The following is a 17,496-nucleotide window of genomic DNA, read 5'->3' as shown; positions in this document are numbered from 1 at the left end:
GATTAAAATACCTCATCGATACTTTCTTGTCATCAGGAGTCTTAGGGAAGAAAATTGGGCACCATATTCATCCCTGGAAAAAGAAGACAATTCTACAGACTGATTGATGTGGAAGGTGAAAACTACCTTTGGGAGAAAAGATGGAAATGTGCAAATGGAGAACCCAGCTTCTTTAAATTGGAGAAAGGGATCTCTACAAGAAAGTGCTTGAAGCTCCAGGATTCTTCTGGCTGATGCTATTGCAACAAGGAAGGAAGACAGCTTTCAAAGTAAGGTCATTAATCATAGGTCTTTTCAGTGGCATAGAAGGAGAATGCTGTAAAGATTGAAGAATCCAGCTCGGACTCTGTTGAGAACAAACAGGATGAAGATGAGAGACTCCCTTTAGAAAATGGATGGCGCCTGGATATGCAGCCAAGGAAGTGTTCTGCAGCTGCCCTCTAAAACTCTAGTGCTGCCACTTGAACCCTCAGGGACCCCAGGGCTAAACATTTCTTAAATCCCTCTTGCACATAGGTGAGAATCTGTTCAATAGAGGCTTGAAAATGAGACATAGCCCTTTCTCTGGAGCCCTGTTGGAGATGCAGGCATACTTGATGCGTGCTTGCTATCCTTCAGACATCCTCCACATATGCCATAGAAGTAGATCTTTCAAGCTTGCAGAAGCATGGTAATGACATTCCCCCACCTCCTCATTTAGTTTTGACCTTTCAAGAGTCAGGTCACAAGATCAACAGAGAACAGGTCTTCCATAAGAATTGGGCTTTGAATCAATAGGCCTCTGTTCTGAGGGAGTCTAAACGGTGATTCTGCCTGGAGCCATATGAGATCTACCAACTAAGATGATCCTGCCTAATTTGGAGTAACTAGAATTGCCCAACCCGGATGAGCTACAGTTTGCTGCAAGATCCTCCTCACCACTGGCCACAGTGGAAACATACAGAAAGCCCTTTCTCAGCCAGGTTTGGACTAGGCCTTTTGAGTCCTGTTCCTTTCGATGACTGAGGAAGAATGGCACCTTCGAATTGAGTGCAGTCGCAATCAAATCTATCACTGGATGACTCCCAACATACCACTATGAGCTGGAAAACTTTCTGCAAGTTCTCTTTGTCCCAGATCTAACAAGTGTTTGATGTGGTAATAGGTTGAACATTCTGTATGCCCGCAATATGTGCAGGTATTTTTCCGCCCACTAGAACAGCATCTGTGTTTGTACAGTAGAACCTATGGCCAGTTGCAAGTGCCTGTCTGTCTGTGGACATTAGCTACTGTTGTAGCATTGTTGAAGACCCAACAAGGCTTCCTTTTGAGATTCTGTGCAAATGCCAGCAAAGCCTTCCAACTTACTCTCCATTCCAGGCTGGCACCTGTGCTTACAGTTGTCTAATCCAGAGCAGGGGGACACCTTTTCTGGAGCTTGACCAACTGAAATCACTCAGTCATACTGTGCCTTGACTGGGCCAGCCAAGGTAGATGAGTATTGTAATTCTAGGGAATTGGAGACCAATGAGAGAGGAATCAAGTACTGCAGAGGCTTGGGACTACCTCCAAGGTCACTGCCATCAAACTCGGCACCTGCATGTAGTCTCGTGCTTATGGCTGTAGGTGGCTCTGTATGACATCTATATGGCCGGCCCTGTAAAGCGGCGTCCCGACCGTATTATCGAAACAAGATGTCCGGCCATCTTTCGTTTAAATAATACGGTCGGAGCCGGCCAAATCTCAACATTTGGTCCGTCTTTAGGGATGGCCGGCATTGGTTTTCAGCGATAATGGAAACTAATGGCGGCGGTCTCAAACCTGGCCAACCCTAAGGCATTTAGTCGTGGGAGAAGCCAGCATTTGTAGTGCACTGGTCCCCCTCACATGCCAGGACACCAACCGGGCACCCTAGGGGGCACTGCAGTGGACTTCAAAAATTGCTCCCAGGTGCATACCTCCCTTACCTTGTGTACTGAGCCCCCCAGATCCCCCCCAAAACCCACTCCCCACAACTGTACACCACTACCATAGTCCTTAGGGATGTAGGGGGGCACCTACATGTGGGTTTTGGGGGGGGGGGGGATGGTTTGGAGGGCTCCCATTTACCACCACAAGTGTAACAGGCAAGGGGAGGGGGATGGGCCTGGGTCCACCTGCCTGAAGTGCACTGCACCCACTAAAAACTGCTCCAGGGACCTATACTGCTGTCATGGAGCTGGGTATGACATTTGAGGCTGGCAAAAAAATGATTAAAAAAAAATTTTGGGGGGGTGGGAGGGGGTTGGTGACCACTGGGGGAGTAAGGGGAGGTGATCCCCGATTCCCTCCAGTGGTCATCTTGTCAAGTGGGGCACTTTTTTGAGGCTTGGTCCTAAAAATAAATGGACCAAGTGAAGCCGGCCAAATGTTCGTCAGAGCCAGCCTTTTTTTCCCCATTATCAGCCGAAGCCGGCCATCTCGTAACCATGCCCCTGTCCCGCTTTCTGTACCCTACCGACGCCTCCTTTAACTTTGGCCGGCTCTGCGACGGAAAGCAGTTGGAGCCGGCCAAAATCAGCTTTCGATTATACTGATTTGGCCGGGTTTAGGAGATGGCCGGCCATCTCCTTCGAAAATAAGCAGGATAGTAAACTATGTAACTTTGTAAGTCTATGTGCCTTGAAAATGAGCCTTTTTATATACCAAGAAAAAACTATTCCTTAAACACCTTTGCTAAGTGAAAAGTCCTTGAGGTTACCTATTTAACTCAGTCTACCTTTCCCCAAGAGGTTACCTATTTAACTCAGTCTACCTTTCCCCAAGTTTAAAAACAATTTCCCAGCGAATTCTTACCAGTGGAAGTCCTCGTACAGTATCTCTTCTGGACTGTAAAGCATAAACTAACCCACTGACTTCTGAGATCCAGCCAGTGCCTTGTTCTGCAGAGCTGATTTAGTACAGGCTAGTTTATGCACAAATATTCCTTTTACAGGGTACTAGACTACGTTTTGCACTCTGCTCTCAGTCATTTCTGGAGAAGTTTGTAAATCTCTATAGTGTTGCAGAGGTCTTTGAGTCCCCTTACAGGTGGGGAGATTGAGTGGTGTTTATCTGCTCTCATTTTTCTCTGGTTTTTTTTTACATAAAAAGAAGAAGTGTATATATATTTTTTTTAATTGGGGGGGGGGGGGGGGAGGAAGGAAGAAGGTGGTGCATAAAGTTATTTGCAGAAAAGAAACATTTGGATGGCATGAAATCTTGTAGGGCTTCTGTGCTCTCTGGATTTTTCTGGCTCAGCATGTGACAGTTTCAGTTGAAGTAAGGGGAGAGTTGAACTTAGCAGGCTCTCCAGTGCCTTCCTCCCTGGAGGCTGAATTTGATGGAAAAAAGTAGGAAGACCGGTTCAGCAAGTTGATGGTTAAAATGTTCTCTACTACAGGCAGGGGGAGTATGAACACCACTAACGCTGCCACTTGTGTCTGCCAGCTCTTCAGCAAATTGATGCTGAGTGGCTGAGAAGGCCTTAAAATCAATAAGTGGACACGAAATATAGCTGTGTCATGTGACCAGGAGGATAGGTTTTTGCACTGATTGTATACAGGGAGATACCTCCAGGAACAAGGACCTGACAGAATCCCATGCTACCACTCCCACGTCTACCTTAATAGCAGTTTATGGACTTCTCCTCCAGGAACTTATCCAAACCTTTTTTTTAAACCTAGATACAGTAACTGCTTTTACCACATACTCTGGCAATGAACTCCATAACAAATATTCACTGAGTAAAAAATATTTCCTCCTATTTGTTTTAAAATTATTTCCATGTAGCTTCCTTCATTGGGTATCCCCCTATTTGTACTTTTTGAAAGAGTAAAAAACTGATTTACATTTACCCTTTCAACACCACTAAGGGCCAGATGCACTAAAACGAGCCATTAACGAACAAGTAGTAAACCCTGGCATGCACTAAAAGTCATTTTACGACGACGGTAGCAGCTAACGAAAACGGAATGCAGATGAGCAAATTGTGTAGAAACCCTATTGTAATGAGATGCACTAAGCTTTTCCGATTGCCTTAATGCTGGAAACTCTAACGAGAGGTCTGTACCTCTCATTGGGGCTGCGCGGGATCGAAAACTGATGAAAAACCACTATAAAAATCATTCTGCACCCCGCCGCAATAATAAAAAAAAGTGCAGTTGAGGCCGGCCACCGAGAAAAGGCGTCCGTTTTCGCCATCATTCATCTTCGCAATAATAAAGAACGTCTTTTTTGGCCGTACTTCATTCAGCTGAGAGACCTGGAAGTCTCTGAGCCAATCACAGCGCGTTTAGCTCGGCTAAAGGCGCTGTGATTGGCTCAGAGACTTCCTGGTCTCTCAGCTGTAAAGCAATGCCAAAAAAGACGTTTTTATTATTAAAAAGGGGGGAATGATGGCCAGAATGGCCGGCCATCCAAAAAAAACGTCCATTTTGGCAGTCATTCCCCCCTTGCAATAATAAAAACGTTTTTTTTTGTAGTGCTTCACAGCTGAGAGACCAGGAAGTCTCTGAGCCAAACATAGCACATTTAGCCGAGCTAAACGTGTTGTGATTGGCTCAGAGACTTTCTGGTATCTGAGCTGAGTGAAGCACTGCCAGAAAAGACTTATTGCAAGGGGCCAAAATGGACATTTTTTTTTTTTGATGGCTGGCCATTCCCTCCTTTTTTAATAATAAAAACGTCTTTTTGGCAGTGCTTCACAGCTGAGAGACCAGGAAGTCTCTGAGCCAATCACAGCGCCGTTAGCCGAGCTAAACGTGCTGTGGTTGGCTCAGAGACTTCCAGGTCTCTCAGCTGAGTGAAGCATGGCCAAAAAAGACGCTCTTTATTATTGCGGAGGTGAATGACGGCGAAGACGGACGCCTTTTCTCGGCCGGCCTCAACTGCACTTTTGTTTTTATTATTGCGGCCGGGAGGGGGGGGGTGAGCGGCGCGGCGTCTTCCATGCACACGGAGGCGTATTTGGCATGCGCACAGCAGCCAGCATAACGCTTTGCTGCTCTGCGCAAGCTTGACCGGCTGATTCTCCGACTGTTTTAAGAAGGAATAGAGAATGCAAGTGAGCTACAGCAAGTAGCTCATTTGCATTCCCTTTCCTTGATGCATAGCCGTTCCCTACCGATTCGCTATGGAATTTGGTACGGAACGGCTCTAACAACGACTTTAGTGCATCTTGGCCTAAGTATTTTGTAGATCTCAGCTGTCTCTTTTCCAAGCTGAACAGCCCTAACCTCTTAAGCAGTATTCTTTCTAAGGAGCCTCCTGCTGTGGGTAAAAGTTTTTTTGAGTGAGTGCTGAAAGTAGCCCAACAGCTAAAAAAAGAGCAGGGTGCTATCTGTGGGGCAGATTTAGTTTTAATTATTTAAAAAAAATTATTTCAAATAATGCTAGTAAAGGGAAAAGAGAGATCTAGAGACAGCAAGGGTAAGGGGAGATATACAGAGGGAAAGATTCACAGATAGAAAGAGTGAATGAGGGGGGAAAAAAGTAGCCAGGCGGGGAGACCTGCACCTCCTCCCTGTGTCCCTCCTTCTGCCGTGTCACCTGCAACTCCCTCTTGCAGATAAAACAGTTTCCCATTTATTAATCTGTTTATTTTCCTGCTGGAAATTTCAGTCTTCAAGAATAGTTCAAGTTGGGTTTATAATAACATCAGAAATAAATGTAGAAACAGAATATAATGTAAATAAAATCCCTTAGGTCAGTGGCGTAGCCAGACCTGACATTTTGGGTGGGCCCAGGGCTAATATGGGTGGGCACTGTGTATATAGGTATGAGTAGTGTTTCTTGGGATACTACAAAATAATGCCTTAGAATGCACTTGATGATGAATTTCTAAGTAATCTGCCGAACAGCTGCCCTGCATCAATATGAACCATATACATTCTTAATGGAAAAATAATATTTTTAAATATAGCTACATTAAGTCTACTATAATGGCAAACATCTCAACGCACATGACAGGATTCTGCAATATAATTAAGCAATGATATATATACTTCAAACTTTGCAAATTTTAACACCAATAACAATACCTTTACAAAGGCAGCAGTGCATATACACAACAGCACTACGCATCCCATTGGACAAGTCAGACTCATAGATCCCCACACAAACCACATGCCAGCATACTCAGTCAAATGCAGAACACAGACCAACCCTCATCAATTACAGAATAAAGGACCAAAAATTAGAAATTGTCCTGTAACCTGACATCAGCCCTTCCCTAACCCCCCACCCCCTCATCCATCCCTATAGCCCGTCATCAGCTTTTCCCTTCCCTACCCCCCCCCCCCCAACCATCCTTGTAGGCCCGCATCAGCTTTTCTCTTCCCTACTACAACTTACTACTACTATTTAGCATTTCTATAGCGCTACAAGGCATACGCAGCGCTGCACAAACATAGAAGAAAGACAGTCCCAGCTCAAAGAGCTTACAATCTAATAGACAAAAAAAATAAAGTAAGCAAATCAAATCAATTAATGTGAACGGGAAGGAAGAGAGGAGGGTAGGTGGAGGCGAGTGGTTACAAGTGGTTACGAGTCAAAAGCAATGTTAAAGAGGTGGGCTTTCAGTCTAGATTTAAAGGTGGCCAAGGATGGGGCAAGATGTAGGGGCTCAGGAAGTTTATTCCAGGCGTAGGGTGCAGCGAGACAGAAGGCGCGAAGTCTGGAGTTGGCAGTAGTGGAGAAGGGAACAGATAAGAAGGATTTATCCATGGAGCGGAGTGCACGGGAAGGGGTGTAGGGAAGGACGAGTGTGGAGAGATACTGGGGAGCAGCAGAGTGAGTACATTTATAGGTTAGTAGAAGAAGTTTGAACAGGATGCGAAAATGGATAGGGAGCCAGTGAAGGGTCTTGAGGAGAGGGGTAGTATGAGTAAAGCGACCCTGGCGGAAGATGAGACGGGCAGCAGAGTTTTGAACCGACTGGAGAGGGGAGAGGTGACTAAGTGGGAGGCCAGCAAAAAGCAGATTGCAGTAGTCTAAACGAGAGGTGACAAGGGTGTGGATGAGGGTTTTGGTAGAGTGCTCGGAAAGAAAGGGGTGGATTTTACGGATGTTGTAAAGAAAGAAACGACAGGTCTTGGCAATCTGCTGGATATGAGCAGAGAAGGAGAGAGAAGAGTCAAAGATGACCCCAAGATTTCAAGCTGAGGAGACAGGGAGAATGAGAGAGCCATCAACAGAAATAGAAAACGGGGGGAGCGGGGAGGTGGGTTTGGGGGGGAAAATGAGAAGCTCGGTTTTGGTCATATTTAATTTCAGGTGGCGTTGAGACATCCAGACAGCAATGTCAGACAAGCACGCTGAAACTTTGGTTTGGATGCAAGGTGAGATATCAGGCGTAGAAAGGTAGATTTGGGAGTCATCAGCATAGAGATGGTAGGAAAAGCCATGGGATGAGATTAATGAACCAAGGGAAGAAGTGTAGATAGAAAAGAGGAGGGGACCAAGAACAGAACCCTGAGGTACGCCGACAGGCAGAGGGATAGAAGTAGAAGAGGATCCACCAGAGTGAACACTAAAGGTGCGGAGGGAGAGGTAGGAAGAGAACCAGGAAAGGACAGAGCCCTGGAATCCAAGTGAGAACAGGGTATCAAGAAGTATGCTGTGATCGACAGTGTCAAAAGCAGCGGAAAGATCAAGAAGAATGAGGATGGAATATTGACCTCTGGATTTAGCCAGTAATAGGTCATTGGAGACTTTAGTAAGCGCAGTTTCGGTTGAGTGGAGAGGGCGAAAACCAGATTGTAGTGGGTCAAGAATAGCATGTGAGGAGAGAAAATCAAGGCAGCGGCGGTGAACAGCACACTCAAGTAATTTGGAGAGAAAAGGAAGGAGGGAGATGGGTCGGTAATTAGAGGGACAAGTAGGGTCGAGTGAAGGCTTCTTATGGAGAGGTGTGACCACAGCATGTTTAAAGGCAGCAGGGACAGTCGCAGTGGAAAGTGAGAGGTTGAGAATGTGACAGATAAAAGGAATAAGAGCAGGAGAGATGGCATTAAGAAGGTGGGTGGGAATGGGATCAGAGGAACAGGTGGTACATTTTGAGGAAGAAAGGAGAAGTGTAGTTTCCTCAATAGTAACTTCAGGAAAGGAGGAAAGGGAATGAGGGGAAGGAGAGAGAGGGGAACGGACTAGTGGAGGGAGAGGTGGTGAGGTAGAGAAAGCAAGGTTTATCTTTTCAACCTTGTTGTGAAAGAATTCAGCAAGGGTCTGAGGAGATAATGAAGGGGGAGTTGGGGGAGGGGGCACCTTGAGGAGAGAGTTCAATGTGGTGAAGAGAAGTCGAGGATTAGAGCCAAGAGAGTTGGTCAGTTGGATATAATAATCCTGTTTGGCACGTAAAAGAGCAGATTGGAAGGAGGTCAGCATGAACTTAAAGTGTAAGAAATCAGCAAGGGCCCGAGATTTCCGCCAGAGGCGTTCGGCGGAGCGGGTACAGGAACGTAGGTAGCGGATATTAGAAGTCAGCCAAGGTTGGGGTTTTGTACGCCTTACAGGGCGGGTCATCAAAGGTGCAAGAGTGTCTAAGGCAGAGGATAGAGTATTGTTGTAAGAAGAAACAGCCTCGTTGACAGATGTGGATGGTGCCACAGTAGAGAGGAGGTTTGAAACATGGGAGGATAGAGATGAAGGGTCAATATCGTGAAGATTCCTAGATAAATTAGATAAGATAGGACGGGACTGGGAGGGAGGAGATTTAAGTGTGAAAGTTATAAGATGGTGATCAGAGGAGGGAAGATCAGAGGCAAGGAAACTAGAGGGTGAACAGTTGGAGGAGAAGATGAGATCAAGACAGTGACCATTTTGATGAGTGGGGGAGGTGGAGCATAGTTGGAGATTAAAGGAGGACGTTAAAGTGAGGAACTTGGAAATATAAGAGTTGGAAGGATCATTAGCAGGAATATTAAAGTCACCAAGGATGAGAGAGGGGGAGGAAGGATCATGGAAGAAGGCAAGCCAGGCATCAAAGTCACTGAGAGGATGAAAGGGACTTATCAGGGGGACGATAAATGACCGCTATTCGAAGAGGCAGAGGAGAGAAAAGGCGGATAGAGTGGACTTCAAAGGAGGAAAAACAGTGAGATTGAGGTGGAAGAAGGGGTTGAAATCTGGAGGGGGGAGAGAGAAGTAGTCCAACACCACCCCCACGGCCAGCAGGGCGAGGAGTATGTGAAAATAGATAACCGCCATGGCACAGGGCTGCGACTGAAGCAGAGTCATCAGGGCAGAGCCAGGTTTCTGTTATGGCGAGCAGATGGAGGTGACGCGAGATAAAGAGGTCATGGATATAGGCGAGTTTGTTACAGATAGAGCGAGCATTCCATAGGGCGCAAGAGAAGGGCAGAGAAGAGGAGGGGAGTAGAGAAATAGAGATGAGGTTAGAGAGGTCGCGGTGAGATCTGTAGAGTTGGGATAATAGTTGGTGAGGGGGGCCAGGATTGGGATTGATGTCACCGGCTGAGTGTAAGAGAAGGAGTAAAAGAGAGCGGAGGAGAGTAGGAGAGGTGTGGCCACAAAGGCGTCGAAGGCGAGAGGTATTTAGGTGGAATGGGGAAGGCAAAATGGACGGAAGAAAGAGGCGGAGATTAAAAGCCAAGAGGGAGGAAGAGGGTAAGAGAGAAGGTGAGGTGATGAAGTCGATGGATGGGCAGTGAGTTCCTGTAGCGGAGAGAGGTAGGGGGTGAGGGAAAAGATTAGGAAGGGACAGGGCTAGGAAGAGAATATGAATAGGGGCCATAAATGACTGGGGTACTTTAGCAAGATTAGATGTAAAGAGAAAAATGCCCCGGCGCGCGGCACCTAGAGCGGAGGCCCTGAGAGGATCGGAGTGGACCTGGGTGTCACCCCGGAGAAGGCTGTAAGGATATGCAGATGAGCTGCAAGTCCTCCACAGCACCTGAAAGGCAGCCGGTGATAGAGCTGGGCACCTCTCAGCTGAGGAACGGCTTACCAGGTGTTAGGCCGAAACCAGCATTCCTCCCCCTGAGGGTCGCCTGATCCTAGCCAAAAAGCACCTGGAAACTCTGTGCACTTGGAGCGAAGGCCCTGGGAAGATCGGGGTGGAACTGGAGTCACCCCGGATACAGCTGTGAGGAAATGCAGAAGGGCTGCAAGTCCTCCACAGCACCTGGTGGGAGCGCTGGGCACCTAGAGCGGAGGCCCTGAGTGGATCGGAGTGGACCTGGGTGTCACCCCGGAGAAGGCTATAAGGATATGCAGATGAGCTGCAAGTCCTCCACAGCACCTGAAAGGCAGCCGGTGGTAGAGCTGGGCACCTCTCAGCTGAGGAACGGCTTACCAGGGGTTAGGCCGAAGCCAGCATTCCTCCCCCTGAGGGTCGCCTACCCCCCCATCCATCCCTGTAGTCTGCCATCAGCCCTTCCTTTCCTTCCCAACACCCCCATCCATCCTCATAGCCCAGTATCAGCCCTTCCCTTCTCCACCATCCATCCCATAACTAGGCATCAGCCCTACCCCACCCTTCCTTGTAGCCTAGCATCAGCCCTGTCCTACCCCCACCCATCCCCCATGGTCTGGCATCTCCTCTCCCTGTCCCCCTACCCTTAAGGACACCAGCATTAAATGTGACCTTTTGTTTGTTTGTTTTTTTTAATGTTCTAGGCACTGCAGACCCACCTACACCCAGAAACCCACCTACATTAAATTGAAAACTTTTTTTTATTATTATTTTAACCTTTGTACTGCAGAAATCATCCCTACTCAAAAACCCACCAAGGCACCATGACAAACATAGTATAACCTTTTTTAAATTTTAACCTGGGTATAATAAAATTTATTGGTGGTGGATTTCTGGGTGGAGGTTGGCTCTTCACTGCTTAGGGAAAAAAGTATACTGAATAATTAAATATACCTTTTTTTGCCCTAGGCAGTGAAAGAGTCCACCCCCACCCAGATGCCCACCGGCATCACCAGCCAGCATTACACTGACTTCACTACAAGTTAAAAAAAATTTTTTTAACCTCTTTTTTTTTAACCTGTGCAGCTGGGCTTCAGTGGTGCAGAGAGGTGAGCACTCACTGTGCTGTGTGCTCTGCTCCATGTCGTGTGGGGCCGCAGGGGAGTGCTGACTAGGCCGGGGGGGGGGGGGGGGTGAGGCTGCACTGCAGGACACAAAATGCAACAGCGACATTGACGGCAGCCGGCACAGCACATTCAGCTCAACCGCGGCGCTGTGATGCGGGGGGGGGGGGGGCAGGGAAGAAAAAGCAAAGCAGCTCAGAACCAGACGGGGAGCGAGCAAGGCACGGAACAATGGAGTGGTGGCGCCGACGTGCAGCTGCAGCGCAAGTGCGCAACCGCTACAATGATGACCTGCCTACAAATTCCGGATCAGGACTCGGGTGGAGGAGGACCGGAGAGCTGCCGGCTGTCTGGGTGGGCCTGAGCCGACATTGGGTGGGCCTGGGCCCATTCAGGCCCACCCGTAGCTACACCCTTGCTTAGGTCCATCAAGTCTGCCTAATTTCCTTTCCTATTGTAATACTATACAGCCCACTTGTCATAAATAAGTAAATATACACATAAATAGACAGAAACTGTTGAGCACCTGATTCTCATAACATGATGTCTGTTTTAGTGGCCCTTTACCAGGTTGCTGTTGCCACTGTACACTGAGTGGAAGATTTCAATGTATTTTCTGTGATAACACCTAGATCTTTTTCTTGGGTGGTGACTCCTACTATGGAACCTAGTAACGTGTAGTTATAATTTGGATTATTCTTCCCAATGTGCGTCACTTTGCACTTGTCCACATTAAATTATGTTTACCATTTGAATGCTCATTTCGTTTAAGGTCCTGCTGCAATTTCTCACAGTCTGCATGTGGTTTAACAACTTTAAACATGCAAATAACACAAAACTATTCAACCACCTCACTTGTTCCCATTTTCAGATCTGTTTATAAGTATGTTAAAAAGCACTGGTCCGATTACAGATCCCTGTGATATTCCACTGTTCACCTTCCTTCATTTATCCTTGTTCTGTTTTCTATCTTTTAACCAGTTCTGAGGCCACAATAGAACATTGACTCCTATCTGATGGCTTTTTAATTTTCTCACGAGCCTCTCTTGAAACACTTACCCCTGGAACCTTTTTTAAGAAATTGGCATTATATTGGCCATCCTCCAATCTTCAGGTACCATGGATGACACCAATAGATCAGTATTTTTATTTTTGAGTTTTTTCAAAGGATGTGCTCAGTGCTTCAAGGATGGCCAAGTGTGAGGAGACTGAGTGTTGCGCTTTGTGCATTTTAGAAGTTGGCTGACTTAAGCTGCCAGTCTTGTAAATAGTGGGTCTCCTCAGAGCCATGTGTTTCTCTAGTTCACACCTGCTGTTTAGCTGGAGCAGTTTATTTTCTTTCTTTTAATAGCTTGATTGACTGCCTTGCAGCAAAAGTTGGTTTATAATTCTAGTACAACATTCAGTTTACCATTTACACAGGAATCTAAGAGGAGCTATGATGCTGACCTTTATAAACCCTTTTCAATAGGCAGTGAAGAAGACTGCTTAGTTCTCTTAGTACTGAGGGGGTGGGGGCTGAGATCTGCATGGTAACTATTTAGAGGCTTCATTTAGGGAAAGCTGAACATATTGGAAGAGAGATTGATGAGCAGGTATCACAGGCACTGGAGGGGGTGGGTGCATTCTAGTCTAAAGCCTTAGCCATGCTTCCTGGCATGTGCAGTGAGCTTGTGGATAGGATCACTGCTAAACCATTTGTGCTTGTTGCTGCCTTCCTTTCTCTTTTAGCTTGTGATTTCATTCTCTCTTTCTTGTTAACGCCTCCTGCTTCTCTCTGTGCCTTTTCCTCTTAGTTCCTGCTCTCCTCCCTATTACTCCTTTCTTGTCACCTCTAAATCCAACTTCACTGCCATTTTTACCCTGATGTGCCCTGGAGCTCTGACAGCACAAAAGAAACTGCTCATTTTGAGGGATTTTGGTTTTATTTCTCAGCATTTGCCTCAGAAGCACTGTCAGCACCATGGCCCCTACTATTGTCGCTGTAGACGGGTAATTCTGTTTTCTTGCAGAGAGAAAAAAAGTTGGAGGTCGCGTGGGCAGACTTTGGGCCTGGACTCCATGGTGGCCCAATTATGTTGCAAAAGCTCCCGCTATTTCACAAGAAGGGAACCCGTGCTTACTGCCATTACAGCTAGCCAAGTGCCTCTCAGAGCCAGCTCCTGGGGCAACGTGACTGCTGCTACCTAATGAGAGGTTGCATACACACACAGACAAAGAAAAGCAGATCAGGACCTTCCACAGGCAGGCATTAGTGGAAGGAACATTAGAAAGAGCTGGGCTAGGTCCAGCAGGGAACTCACTACACAGCTCTCGACTCACGTAAATAATGGAGGATGAAATTGGAAATAATCAAAAGTGGGACTCCGTGTCCAGGTATAGAGAGAAAAAGAAGAGTAGTAGACCTAGTGTGTGTGTGTGTGTGTGTGTGGGGGGGGGGGGGGGGGTGTATGAATGTAAGGATATATCTATCTATAAGGAACACATGTTAATAACTACCCCCCTTAAACCAGGGGTGTAGCCATACCTTGCGGTGGGAGGGGGCCAGAGCCCAAGGTGGGGGGGCACGTTTTGGTCTCCCCCCCCCCCCCCCCCGCCACAGCAAATACCTTGGCTGATGGGGGTCTCCAACTCCTGCCAGCTGAAGCGTTGTCCAGCGTTGGTCTCTGGCGCTGCCACATTGCCTACCCTGTTCTGTCTTCCCCTCATGTCCTGCATGCTCTTTTTAGTGAAATTGAACATGCTCAGTTTCACTAAAACGAGCGTGCCAACCATGAGGGGAAGACAGAGCAGGGCAGGTAATGCAGCGGTGCCAGAGACTGGTGCTGGACAACGCTTCAGCTGGCAGGGGTTGGGGACCCCCTCCAGCAAACCAGGGGCCCAGAGGAAATTTGGGGGGCCCAGGCCCCCATGACCCCACCTAGCTACACCACTGCCTTAAACTGTAAGCTCTCAAAAGAAAGGAAAATATCTACTCTACCTGGATGTATGAGCTAAATCCAAATACCTTTAGGTCTAAATGCTAAATAGTGCCGAAAAATGCAGTTGTATAAATGGTGCTGAAAGATGGACGCTGTTTAAATAATAGCGCTAAGTGCAGGAACCATGATCATTTCTACCTGTAAAACCTTGCTGTAAATCCCCCTTATTCTATAGCAGCACACCTAAATTGCTGGAACACCCCAGATCTACTCATGGCCACGCCCCCTTTTTGATCCACACATAAATTTTAGTTAATGTCAATTAGCACAGATTATTATTATGGCCCAATTATTGGCGCTAATTGCCTCATTATTCAAATTGTGTGCAATTTAAAGCACCATTTACAGAATTTGGGGGATTATGATGTTGAATAATTGTGTCATTTGCAAATGTGATGACTTCACTTGTTCTTTTTTCCAGCTCATGTATAAATATGTTAAAAAGCACGTATGTATTTATTTTATTTTTATATTTGTGCCTTTACCCAAAGTGGGTAACAAAAGAAACATACTTGTCTCCAAATTGCATCCCTCTCCCTCCCCCCCCCCCCAAAAAAAATAGAAGCCTTCCTATTGATGCCCCCGTTCTGAAGCCTCCCCCCTCTCCATTACCCAAAGCACTATCTTGGTCTTCTATAGGCCTTCCTAGGGCCTAGTTTTAATCCCTGGTATCTAGTGGGGCTAGGGCAGGATCCATACTGCCCCTTGCTTAAGCTGGGTTCACAATGGTGCTAGTGACCCCTATTGGTAGTCCTGTGGTACTACTGCTAGGGGGGGGGGGGGTCAAACTGCCATATAAGGGCATTTTTCTGGAGGATAAGCACATCATTATTAGCCAGAGAAATCTGCAGCTTGTACAGGATCCATTGGGTACTTTCACCAAGAATAGCCACTATAAGAGACAGTTTGTTGGGCTCAATGAATCTGTGATGTGATCCAACATGCTGCATCTTATCTTCTTAATGGGGTGGACTGAAGGAACTGGTTGACCTTTTTCTACCTTCAGTTTCTGTCCTGGGTCTGAAAATATTGTGTTTTTTCTTTCTGTCCTAGATTTCATTTCTCTTTTTCTCTGACTGACTTGCACAATTTCCTGTGTCCCGAGGTAATCTGGACTCACTTGTGTAAACAGCTGCTTTGATTAAGCTGCTTTATTATCATTACAGTGCTGTAATTATTGCCATTTGCTTCAGGTTGAGAGATCCCACAAGGTCTGTGAAAGCAGAAAAGCCAATTTTTCTCTGTGAAACGGGAACAAGCCATGGTCAGGGGTGTGAGCACCCCTGGTATGGGGGAGCCGGAACATCCATAGATCACACAGATATTTATAAAAGTTCTTTACATTCAATACTTTTGAACTCTGAAACTTTCTGATGTAAAACAAGGTGAATCAACTGATTACTGAACCTCCGATCTTTGGAACTTGGCTGAAAGGAAGATTTTCTGGGCTATACTGATCATTAATCAGAGAAAGCTGGTATCCCTGGGGCTGGGAGACCTTGTATTAGATCAATGTGAAAATAATTTAAAAATGAAGATGTATAGGAACATCCCTTCCGGTATTACTTCCGGTAAGACCCCCTTCTGTCTCTCCCAAACATATGTCAGTTTTGTCTGTCTCCTTTTCTGGATGTGAGGACTGTTGCGTGATGAGTGATGTGACAGTTACAGATTGGAAGCCTTGTGTCTTGTTTCTGTTGGATTTCTGCTCTCCTTCCATTTCTATTTGTAGTCCATTCACATCTTCTCCACAGTGTTACCTACTTTATTTTGATGAGAAGGGAAGTCTCCAAAGAGCAAACTTTAACCCATCCAATAGATGGTGAAAACTGTTTGGTGACAAGTCCTGTCATGGCAGGATATCACATTCATATGCTCACATGCAAGCTGGTGGAGTTCCAGGGGCTCCTGGTGTGGGATTAAGCATGTGTATGTGGTGGTGGTGGGGGGGGGGAAGATGCCTTTTTTTTCACTGTTTGTAGTCTGCTGACTTCTTGACATGCTTTCCCTTGTTACTATCCAGCAAACATCATACTTCCTAGACTGAACATATGCAGAATTATTTATCATTCATTAGCTACAAACCATGATGCATTTGTTTTCAGTGCTACTGGATAAAAGGCATTTGTTAAAATTGGACATCTTCATTCCTTTCTCTTTTTTGGCAAGCTGTTCACAAACCTGAGACATTCTTTTCTGTGTAGTTCTGGCTGCAGAATCATTATTGTGTGTATTTACTATGGGTATCTGTCATCATTCATCTACACTTCATCTCTGTAGTCTTTTTATTTGTCAGATAATTTATCCACCTCATCTCCCTCTCACTTTTCTTTTTTTTTTTTCTTCTATTCATGTTTCTCTTGCTTGGTTGGTTGCTTTTCATTCTGTCTCTCTCCCTTTATTCTCTCAAGTCTGGTAGCTTCAGTTTTTCTAGAATATGTTCAAAAGCTCTTTGGATCAACCTTCTGATATAATAAAATATAGCTTAACTCAGATCCTGAGGGGTGGGATGACTTAACTCTTCCCAGTGTATCCTGAGGAGTCAGATTTCTGCCTTAGATCAGGGGAGAAGCGAGACTGCAGGTAAATTGTCCTGTGTCAGGGCCTTGTGAGTTTTTCTAATCTCGGTCCTTATGTGAGGACCCTCATCTCTCTTTGATTTGCAATTTCAGTCCGGATTCAGTCTGGTAAAAACTTGTCAGAAAACATTCACAATATCTCTTCTCATGTTTAGTAACTGTGTTTCAGAGACAGAAGATATTAATAGCTAAGTGATTATTATGACTGCCGAAGCCAGGTCTGAGAGTAATTTCAGTGGGACATCTCCCCTACATGTAAAATTCATGTCCAGATTTTATCAGGAACCCATCAGCAGTGATGATGGGCATTCTGACTCTTCTGGCTACAGCTTCCAGGTCCTTGAAAACCTACCAAACTTAAATGTCTATCCCTCCGTTCACACACCTTGAGGGGTTTCCATAAACTGTGCTGGGCTAAATGCCATTTGCAATCACAGTAATATTTGCCTTATTTGTACACTGAGCCTTAGTAGTGTAAATGTATCTTGTCTGCGGCCTGTCCCAAACCTCTCTCCTGAGCCTCTGGGCTTATTTTGGATCTTTTGTATGGCCGTAGGACAGAGGGGGTGACACATGCCAGTAGCTTGCAAAAGCTTTCACAAATGTTATAGACATGAGTCAATAGGAGGTTAAACTCCTGCAAGAAGCACAAGAGGGATAATCATTCCTTTTAATCGTATGATGACAAAAAGATGACTAAAAAAAACCCCAGGGTCAGGTTAATCCATTTCATAAAGTTAATTGGAATTTTTTTCTTCAGCTTTCTTCAGCCACCCCCTCCTGCCTTAGCTTATCATTTCTTTAAAAACAAAGTGACAATTCCAAATATTCTGATTGTCATTCTTTAGACGAGGAATAAAATCAGTCTTGTCTGATTTAAG

This window comes from Microcaecilia unicolor, chromosome 8, assembly GCF_901765095.1.
Source record: "Microcaecilia unicolor chromosome 8, aMicUni1.1, whole genome shotgun sequence".
Taxonomy (NCBI): domain Eukaryota; kingdom Metazoa; phylum Chordata; class Amphibia; order Gymnophiona; family Siphonopidae; genus Microcaecilia; species Microcaecilia unicolor.
The sequence above is the reverse complement of the archived record's forward strand: the minus strand, read 5'-3'. Positions refer to the sequence as shown.